This window comes from Cupressus sempervirens, chromosome 4, assembly GCF_028749045.1.
Source record: "Cupressus sempervirens isolate cs-2001-9-10 chromosome 4, ASM2874904v1, whole genome shotgun sequence".
Taxonomy (NCBI): domain Eukaryota; kingdom Viridiplantae; phylum Streptophyta; class Pinopsida; order Cupressales; family Cupressaceae; genus Cupressus; species Cupressus sempervirens.
This window is the reverse complement of record NC_143121.1, coordinates 194,843,852-194,852,882: the sequence shown is the minus strand read 5'-3', so window position 1 is coordinate 194,852,882 and position 9,031 is coordinate 194,843,852.

Here is a 9,031-nt window from a genome sequence, read left to right as displayed (position 1 = left end):
ATAACTTGATGCTCGAGGGTAATTCTCTACTGAGACTCGGTAGTGTCTTCAACCTACAACAGTTCAACTTCTTTCTTAAGTTTAGGTAAGGTACTAGGTTTTCCTTCATAGACATACACAAAGTTTATGTAATATTTAGGTTCCTTCTTGCATTCCTCTTCATTATTTTTTGCAAATTCATCAACTCTAACATTTGCACTTTCCACAATCTTGTTATTTTTAGAGTTTGGAATATCCCAAGAATATGCCTTCAACACTTTTTGCATTAAGTTTTCCATTTCTTGAAGCTTTCAGAATATAACATTTTCTTTGAAATACTATGAAATAATTCATGTTAGGTGTATAGCCATACCAAAGTTCAAAAAGGTGTTTTATTTGTACCTTTCTTAACTTGTACTCAGTTGTGTGTATAAAAAATAGTACTTACAACTTCTTTCCAAAATTTCTTTGAAAAATTCTTCTCCATCATCACTATGTTTGCATAGTCCATAATTTATCTAGTCCTTCTTTTAGCTATTCCATTCTATGGTGAAGTTCTCGGTGCAAACATTTGTCTCTTGATTCCTTTTCTATGGTAGAATGTATTGAAATCTTCAGATATGAACTCTCCTCCTCTATCTAATCTTAAGCATTTTAGACTCTTACATGTTTCCTTTTTGAATCTAGCCAAATGCCACTTAAACATTTGAAAAGCATCATATTTTTCTTTAAAAAACATCACATCCATTATTCTAGAGAAATCATCAGCAAATAGGATAACTTTATTATCACCATAATAGAATTGCACTCCAATAGGACCACATAAATTAGTGTCAACTAACTCCAAAATATCATCAAAAGAATAAAATTTTCTCTTGAAACTAGACTTCATCATTTTTCCCATTTAACATTCTTTGTACATCACTTTATCAAGTTTTGTCAATATTAGTAATCCTCTTACTCTTCGCTTCTTACTATTGTTAACCAAATAATCAAAGTCCACATGACACAACCTCTTATGCCATAACCTAACATCCTCAAATCATGCAAATAGATGTGTATCTTTAGATAGGTCTAGATAGAACAAGTTACCTATGGTTTTCTCTGGACTTCTAATTAGTTCAACAACATCATAAATCTTTCCCTTCTTCTTTTAGAACTCAATGTTGTATCCTAAACTATTTCGATGTGTCACACTCAACAAGTTATATTTAAAACTATTAGCCCAATAGGCATTATCACATCTGATCTTATCATTTAGTATAATTTATCCTTTACCTTTCACATAACATGGTGCATCATTTCCAAACTTATCACTACTTCCATTATAACGTACTATCTTTTCAAACTTACTTGTATCATTGGTCATCTAATGTGAACAACTATTATCAATTATCCATCTATCACTCACATGTTAAATTAGAGTAGTTTTGTCATATATTTCATCCTCATCACATTCATCTTTCATAGAAACATAAACAACTTCTTCATCATTCTCATCAGAACAACTTTTAGAATTTTCTTTAGAAAGGTAACAATATTTCCTACCTTTTTCCTCATAGTATTTGTTACCTCAGTTGTCTTTTTTGTTTCTCCTTCCATGATATTTGTTGTCTTTACTTTCCTCCCTATCATCTTTGTTAGGACATCTTGCAACAATTTGACCAAATTTGTTCCATATAAAAAAAATTATAGAAAGTTTACCTTTGTATTTGTCTTTTCATCTCGGTAGCCTTCTAACCAATAGTGCTTCAAGATCATCATCAAATCCACTATCACTGTTCACATTGTTAATGTTATTCTTTCTTCTAGATTCATCAATAGTTAGTTGTGCTTTGAAAGTAGTTTTAATAGTAGTACATGTAAAATTATCAAAATTAGACAACTTAAAAGTAGTAAGTCTACCAACTAGACTATCTAAGGTCAGATCATTACCAAGTGTACATCCCAGTTCTTGTATTTTTGACACTCTAATAGCATAAATAGGAAGTAAATTTCTCAATACTTTGTTGATCATAGTCTCCTTAGTTATATTACCACCAACACTCCTAATAGCATCCACTATTGATCTTAGATTGGTTTTGACTAATGAGTGTCAACACGCTTAAGCAATTTACTTAGTTCATGCCAAACAAGTAATACATGTCAAGTACATCATATAAATGTTAGACTATGTCAATTTGTAATGAGTGTTGAGCCACTCATGTGTCGAGTCACTCAAGCCTTGAGGAGATAGACCATGCCAAGTGACTCAGGTGTTGAGTAATACAGTGGATGCTGAGCTGTTCAGGTGCCAAGTCAGAATAGAATTATAGTATGTGCCAAGCACCAGTAACATCAAGTGTTGAGTGATACAAAATTGAAATAGTTGTTTGTAATTGCACAAACACATATGTAAACCATTTTTGAGCCTACCTAAGGATAGATTTTGATTCTTTAGAGATAAGGATGAATCTATTTTCTTAATCCCTATGCAATCACATGCAACCAATTAGGAAAAGGGAGTCTCTAAAGAGGCAATATGGATGAATCTTAGCCATAGATTCATACATAACCCTAAGTCTCCTAATCTTCTTAAGGAAGATGAAAACCCTAAACTTCTAATGAGTGCACAAGGATTGAAAGAGAAGTGTAGAGAAGTTTGCATGTGTAGACAAAGCATTCACAGAGACTTGGAAGAGATTGAGGAAAGATGAATTGTAGAATTAGTTAGAGAAGAACAAAGGATAGAGAGAAGGATACAATAATGAGACATCTAATTGAGAATGATCAAAGAGAAAAGTGTTTAGAAGTGATTTTGTTATCAGGCAAGCAAGTGCCAACCACAGGATCTATTCTGAAACATTTTAACAGGTGATTTTGGTAAAATCTCTTAACAGAGTAGTCTTAACAAGCTGTAATAAATCCTTTAATAAGGTGGCATTCCAAGTGGATTATTAGAAATCCTTTAACCAAGTAGACTTCTAATAGGTTGTTAAAATCCTCTAACAAGGTGGGACTTAACAATCTTTGTAAGCCTTTAAGAGGGCAGGTCTTTGATAGAGTAGATCATAGTTTATGGTCAAACCATTGTAACCTTAATTGGATACACTTTACAATTGCAATAGTGAAGATTTGTGTGCGTCATCCCCACCCCAGTTTTACCTTATCATTTGGAAGGTTTTTGGGTAATCATATTTGATGTCAAATGTTTGATTGCTTATATGTTTACATGCTTTAGATGTATATGATTTACATGTTATTTTAGTTTCTCAATTGAATGCATGAGATGGATGCATGGTGAAAGTTTTATGGGCTCATGTTTTAAATGCCAATTCACCCACCTCCTCAGAAGTTTACTTTCCTACTTGTAATTCCAATAATTAGTATCAGAGACCAGTTCTCTGAAAGAGAAGCTTTGTAGCTTTAAGGAAAGATATTGAAATGGAAGTCTACAAGTTAGGGAAAACTATTGAGAAACAAGAGATTGAAATATATCCCATTCTTCAGTAGCTAAATGATGCAAGAGAAGCTTTAAAGAGTTCTTTGAAAAGAAGGAAGGAAATAGCTAGTGATGAGAATGACACACAATACAAAGAGATTGACACTACTAAGCTATTTGCAGATGGGAACTCAAGTGAGTATGAAGTAGCAATTGCAAATCTGATGGAAAAGAACCAGATTCAAGTTGAGGAGATTAGAAATCTCAAGTTAGAGCAAGAATCACATGCCATAATGCTATGTGAGGCAACAAAATAGAAGAAGAAAGACATGGATGATAAAGCCATGATTGAAGAAGACAAAAGAGTTTTGTCTCACAAATTGGAAGAGACATTATCAAAATTAACCAAGATTTCCAACATGAAATTGGATACTTTAAGTCAAATGATGAATGCAAACTATGAACTGAATGTTAAGGACATTGAGATTACCACACTAAAGTTGTAGAATGAACAACTACAAAATGACCTAAAGAGAGAAAAGGAGTTTGCTAAAAGTTTCAACAAGCCAAATGAAGCTATCAAATACTTTGAGCAATTACTGAAATCCCCTAGATCTAACAATGATACATCTGGATTGGGATATTCAAGCACTGAAGGAGGGTCATCTAAAAGTGTTGAGGAAAGGAACAACAAAGGTAAGAACTCCAATCCCACTTGTCATAATTGTGATAAGAAAGGACATACTACTAATGTGTGTAGAAGTAAGACAACAAATCAGAATGCTAGACCTAAGAGCATGATTTACTATCACAAGTACAACAAGCAAGGTCGTCAGGCACATGAATGTAGAACCAAAACCATGCAAGCACCAAGATTTGAAGTATATTTCTATAACTATAAGAAGTATGGACATAGAGCTTTTGAATGCAGATCCAAGTCAATGTGGTCATCAAATAAGAAAGCAAAGGTAAGGAACAATGGAAACTCTTATTATTGGTATTATAATACAAGATATACCTATCATTATTGTCAAGAATATGGACATGTTATAGAGAATTGTATTAGAACACACTTCAATGGTAACTACAAAAGGTGGTTGAGTCAAACCACATGCTTTAGTTGTTTGCAGACTACTCACATCAACAAGTATTGTCCAACTAGGTCAAAGGTACCAAGTTGTGAATTTGATAAAGGCAAAGGCAAGGCAAATTTTGAACACATTAGAGATGAGATGAACAAGACATGGAAGAAGAAAGATGGTTGTAGTATATCAAATGAAGAAGGGATTACTTCACCCAATGGGTCAAGTGATCACACCTCATTAAACTAATCAAGTAAGAGGTATGTGGGATTGATATTCAAAGCATTATATCATACATCAGTTCCAAAAAAAGATAGTACTAAAAGAACTACATTAGCATGAATAAAGATGCATCATGTTATTGAAAATTTAAGTTAAATCTTTTAAGTTTTCATGTTCTTGTTGAGCATGAAAAAGTTTTCAATAGATCTGTTAAGTGAAATATTAGATAGAGCCAAGTTGGTGGACTAGTTAGTTGATGCCGGGTGATGGTAATACCTATAGATGTCGAGTGATTTTGAAATCCTATCGATGCCAAATTTTACAGCTATACATGCACTGAGCATTAAATGAAAGGTCTTGAAGGGTATATGATCAATTTTTTTTTCATTTCTCATCATTTTAAATTTGTGCAAGGGCTACAGGTGTAAAAGGCAATTCAAATTTTTTTTCAAAGTGACTACAAAGATTCCAACAATGATCTAACCCATGTTCTTGAAATTCAAAAGGTATTCTTCACAAGCTGAGTTACACAGTTTGAAATTGATTAAACCCTAGTTCATCAAAATGGCATCTAGTTCAAGAAATGTAAAGGAGAAAGAAGAATTTTATGTTCAATTAGTCAACAATGAAGTTAAATAACATGATTTCAAACCTATACCATACATTGCCTATAAGAATGACCTATCAAGTGCATTATCAATGATTCCACACAAGGTCATAATGGTCCAAGACATGATGAAATGTTACAACTTCACAATGGGAGGCATAGGTGACATTGAAATAATAAAAGCCTATGATAAGTTGTGTGAAAACAATGTCTTGATGGAAGAATTTAAGATTGTGGAAAGAAAGTGTTTGACCTGTGCCCTAGAATTCGCCACAGTGTTCAAAACTAAATGGATCAAGATAGTATTAAGTAGAATACATGATGGATGTATATGGTTGGAATGAGGACCAATCAAGATTTCAAAGAGGATAATTCATAGGGTAACTAGATACCTAACCCTAGATTAGTCCAAGACTCTGAGGAGCGACTCAAAAGAGGTAATTGAGAAAAATATAGGTGCTAAAAGGAACAAGAGAGAAATGACCATAGATACCATTATTGATCCTTTACTTGACTTTGCAATTAGAGTTACTTCTCACAAATTTTATTAGTCAAGTAGGTTATACAGTGTTACTTGCATAGCAGTTGATGTTGGATATAAAATTGTCAAGAGAGATGGTACTTATGATCTTGCAAAACTTCAACTACAATAGATTAATGAAAACCTAGGAGCTATTAGGAAAACAAAAAGTACATAGTGTAATTTTGTTTCAATACTTGTGTGCATATTCTTCTTTGTACAAAATGAATTCCCATCTTTTTGCAAAGTTGATTGGAAGTCAAATAGATTAGTGGCTATTCAAATTATTGAATATATTGAGCAAATGGGAGAGAACTTTGAGTTAGTTATGACTACCTATTTTGAAGACTTTAAGAAGTCTATGAAGTAGAGGTTAAGGATAGCTATCTCCTTAGTTGAACAAAACTACAATGACATTTATTTTCTTGTGGATATTGATTACACTTACATAAAATTAGCAATACCTAGGGTAAGATGGCTAAGACACTTAGGCTATGAAATCAATGTTGATGAAGCCTCAGCTACCATCACTACACTTCTAGAAGAAGATGTTGATAAAAGTGCTAAAAATTTTGGTAACCATGATGTTATAAAATCTAAAGTTGAGATGGAATTGAAGACAACCTCTACACTAAAAAGGTAAGACAAGTTAGTGAGGAAATTCAAGAAGAGATTTGGAGAGAGTGCTAATGCAGAAGAAGAAGAAGATGATGATGATGATACAAGAATGAAGAAGAGGAAGAGGTACAGGAACAAGGACCTCTAGCTTTAACCCAAGGAAAGGGTGAAGACTAGGATAAAGAAGAAGGTGCCAAGGGAGAAGAAGCCAATGAAGCACCACAAAGGCTGAGCAGAAGAAGAGAAAGGCCAAGGTACAACCTATGGGAAAACCAAAGGCAAATAAGGTTGCCAAGCCTAGCCTTGCAAAGCCTACAACACCAACCACTAGAGCAAGCATGTGAGCCATCACATAAAACATCGAGGAGAAAGCCAAAGAGAAGACAAAGGCTATAGAACAAAAGGGGATAGTGTAGAAAAAATAGAGGAGAAAATATGTTGCACAACCAGAAATAGATGATCAAAGGATTGAGTTTGAAGATACAAGTCAGTTTAGAGTGGTAAGTCATGCACCTAAATCTGATCTTGAGAATGTTTGTGAGAATGTTAAGAATATTGCAGACATGACTAGTTTGAAGAATGCTGATTTTGCAAAACTTAATAGGGAGGAGCAAAATTTGATTGAGGAATCAATTTATGCTATGATGTCTAAGTTCAAGAATACTCCACTTGAATTAGACAATACAATGCCTAAGGATTTGTATACTATTGTTGAAAATAAGTGGCATTATTGTTTGAACCTAGAGAAACAAATAAGAGAATCTTCTTTAGCCTAGGTTATGCCATAGTTGATCAAAGGTCAAATTGTTAAATCAAACAAGAAGTATGGTAGCAGATTTGCACAAAAATACAAGGCATTCAACATACTTTAGAATGACATTGAAGATGTTGTGAAGAAATCCACCCAAAAGTAGAAAGTGATTTATGGTTTTTGAACTATTAAATAAGGAGAAGAGGATCCCTTTAAGGGAAGAAACAATGAAGATGAAGAGGAAGAAAAGGAGGATGAAATAGAAAAAGGAAATGAAGATACTACTATGGTGGAGACAAAACAAATGATAGATGAGATGGATACATTTCAAGAGCAGTAGGAAGAATAGACTGTGCAAGACACACAAATGCTGAGCATGAGCCCTCCACATGACACAAGAATTCCTATAGAAATTATAACTATTAAGGATGTTCCTAAAAATTATGCTCAGAACATCAACCCTTTGACTGTAGAAGATTTGAAGAAGATCCTTTACCAATCTACACTGCAAGCCAAATTATGTGAAAATCCAGTATTGATCAGTGCTGATGAACTTCAGAAGGTAGTAACTAATTCCACAAGGGATAACGTGAATCCACAAGAACCACCTTCTACCATCCCTTTAGTTACTCAAGTGCAACCTTTAATGCAAACATCAGTAGACTCATCTACTAAGGTTGTCAAATTAGTGAAAGTTGATAGGAAGACTATAGAAAAGGACAAAGAAACAACAACAGACCAAACATGATAGATAGATACATCTATACCTACAACACAAACACAAGGTGCAACTGAAGTCATTGTCATAGATCAAGACAAATCTGAAGAAGGAGAAAAAACACAAAAGGTAAAGGAGTAGGAAGCCATACAAGCATTGGTAACCTTACCAACATCTAGAACTCCTACAAAAGCTCTTTAGAAGCCAAGCATGGAAGCAATACCCCTACAAATCTCAGTGCCAGGCTCCAGTTCTTCTAAAGATGACAAGGTAACTCATTATGGTGATGTTACTTTAGATGAAGACATAGTAATTCCAAAGTTTTATTATGACACCATGACAATTGAGAAAATAAGCATTTTGCAACAAGCATTAGAAAAGAATAAACATTAAGAAATGCTTAGGAAGGAGTATAAATAGAAGCAAGCATTATAGGAAATCAAAGACATCTTCTTAGATGCATTCAACTTACCCACTCCAGAAGAAAGCAAGCCACTATTAGAACAATTGATAGACATTTTGGGGAAGGTTAATAATGAAGACCTAGACATCAATGCAAAACTTATGGAATGGTTTGAAAAAAAAATTCAAGGAAAAAAGATATCTAGTGAGATAGCACTGTCTCAAGTTGCATTGGTAACCAAGGTTGAGGATGTGAAGGAGATACTTGAGAATATTTTCTCATTGTATACAAAATTGTGTGACCCTACACTCTTCACCCAAGAGACCAAACAACATATTGAGAGGCTGTAGAGAAATTTGAGCATATATGGTAAACAGTTACCTAAGTACCTAACACAAAGTGAGAAGCATTTTTAGTCATTACTTCATTCACAAAGTCAATTAGTTGTATTAACAACAAAAGAGTCTAATATAAAAGACAAATTGACATGCATTCAGGCATCCCTCACTCCTCATATGGAGATACTGCACAAGGAACTAGGATTTGCAGAAACCTTGTTAAAGAAAGACCTAATCTTTCTACACTAGATGGCCTAGTTCACCTTGCTTCTGAGCTTGCTCTTCAAGTTAAGTCACTAGATGTTGCATGCGACAAATAGGATGAAACTCTAAAGATAATAATGGTAGTCCATTAATTATTTTTTGACAAAC